This window comes from Lissotriton helveticus, chromosome 1_2 (assembly GCF_964261635.1).
Source record: "Lissotriton helveticus chromosome 1_2, aLisHel1.1, whole genome shotgun sequence".
Taxonomy (NCBI): Eukaryota; Metazoa; Chordata; class Amphibia; order Caudata; family Salamandridae; genus Lissotriton; species Lissotriton helveticus.
Genome location: NC_136058.1, coordinates 343,889,803 through 343,891,921, shown reverse-complemented (window position 1 = coordinate 343,891,921; position 2,119 = coordinate 343,889,803). Strand labels below are relative to the sequence as shown.

Genomic DNA, 2,119 nt, shown 5'->3' with positions numbered 1-2,119 from the left:
CCCTGCACCTCACCCTCCTCTGTCAGCCTCACCTTCACTGCTGCTGCCCTGGATACAACTGGGTGTGGTATCAGGGCGGCCTTAGCGCTGGGAGAGCCAGATGCGATCATCTTTTTGGGGCTCAGCCGCCTCACACCCCCTTCCCCCCCCACCGCCCCCCCCCCCCCCCCCCCGTCCCCCACATATAAGCCCTCAAAAGTGTCCCTCCCTAATAACCCTCTGTGCTAATGTATGGTGAGTCAACAATGTTACTAGACAAAACTCCATCTCTCTCTCAGCAGGAACATTAACCACAAGAGTTATCATGACATTGTTATTGCTGCCTGAAAGCTGGACGCACAAGGCACTCTGCAGCAGGTGTTTCTAAATCGTTCACTACTGCTAAACACAGACGACCCCACGCCCATTCCAGGTCGGCGCCCAGTGCAGCCGCTCCGGTCACGCCGCCCTAGAGCCGACAGTGTGTGCTATTGTGTACTTCTGTGAGTGCGAATTTGGCGCCCTGGTTCCACCTTTAAGAATCGAGCCTGGTTTGTTCCCGTCTCTGAACAGAAGATGCGGGGATGAGGCTTTCCTTTCATGTGTTTCAAGAAGAAGAAATTGAAAGTCACCAAATTGTTCTGGTTTTTCCCGTCCGAGCTCATGTGAATCCAGCAGGAAGACGTGTCACGTGATCCTTGAATAATACGGATCATTCCGTGAATTCATGATGTGTTTTAATATTTCACTCTCAGAACTTAAACCCAGTGGAGAGCGCAGGAGGAGGCTCCGGTGTGACTTTACCCACGCCTCGGGGCTCCCCTGAAGCAGGGGCAGGAGCGGACCCCATGTGGGCCCCGGGGAGTCTGGATGTACGTGGGTTTTAATGTCTGTAGTGGTGACTGACAGCAAAAGAGGGGCGGGGTCAATATCATGATACATGTAACTGTTCTTATCCTGTTGAGGAAAAACACCATAGTCGCCCAGCGGTGAAAAGCTTCCAGCGGGAGCTAAAAATAACCCGGCCCAAAATATCTCACACACCCCTGAGACCCTGTGAGTGGAGCGAGCGGAGTCCTCGTCCATCTCATCTCTAGAAATGCATCCGAACTTTTTACTTTTGGGACTCAGAAGCAAGTAATTGGACACGAGTATCACTTTTTCTCACTTCCACCTGGACTGCACTTACAGGGGTTTGTTTCTACAGGTGGCTCTGTGGCGCAATGGATAGCGCGTTGGACTTCTAGGCTGGCAGTGGAGGCATTCAAAGGTTGTGGGTTCGAGTCCCACCAGAGTCGTTTTGATACAGAGTGCTCCGAATTATGATAGAAAAGTTCATTCATACATTTTGAGAAAGAGCACAAGGAGCAGGGTTGGCTTGTGCATGTTTCTCCAGAGCTGCGTTTCATTCCCCAGCCCGGCCCTGGGGGCTCTGTGCAGCCAGGCAGAATTTTACTGTTGTCTAGTGCATAATTTGAATTTAGTTGCAGCACAATTGAGTTGTAGCTGAAGGCATTGCAAGTTTCTCTCAGTGGGGCACTATAGTGTTCAGTGTGGGAGAGGATGCGGCACTCTGGCCAGAGCTGCTGAATTCGGAACTGGAGCACCATTTTCAGCCTTCATGACCAGTCCACCAGACCGCACTCCTGACAGAGCTCATTCCAATGCTACACCTTAGAAGGCCCGATAGACCTTAGAAGCCCTGGTGTCTAAGCACCCGCAGGTGGACCCCAACGGTGGCAAGTGTGAGTTAACCTGGAAGGCCTGTCCACCGCAATCCATACTGCAGTTCACCTCCAGTCTTGCGAGCAGGCATACAAAGAAGCACACATTAGATCGACAGTGACTGTCACTGAGGTGACAAGATCCTTGAGGCCAGTCCACCGAACCCATTGGTACCTCCATTGGCCTTTTTCAGCAGTAGTGGTGCAACTTACCAGAGGTTGGCAATGTAGGATTTGCATTCACACCAAACTTAGGGGGTGATTATATTGAAGGTGGAACCGCCACGTCACCCTGTCATTGGCGGTCCCACTGCCATCGGTGACTGCATCAACGCCAACCATATTACAATGGCGGGTGCTTTCCTGGCGGTCGGAAAGACCAACCGCCATGCTCCCGACTGGCTGCTTGAGCCCAC

At 52.2% G+C, this 2,119-nt stretch overlaps 1 non-coding gene across 1 annotated transcript; it reads left to right on the top strand.

The window, feature by feature from the left end:
- Positions 1 to 1,188: 1,188 nt before the first annotated feature.
- TRNAR-UCU (transfer RNA arginine (anticodon UCU)) lies at positions 1,189 to 1,277 on the top strand. The gene is given in 2 exon segments: positions 1,189 to 1,225; positions 1,242 to 1,277. It is a non-coding gene; the product is annotated as a tRNA-Arg (tRNA).
- The last annotated feature ends 842 nt before the right edge of the window (positions 1,278 to 2,119 follow it).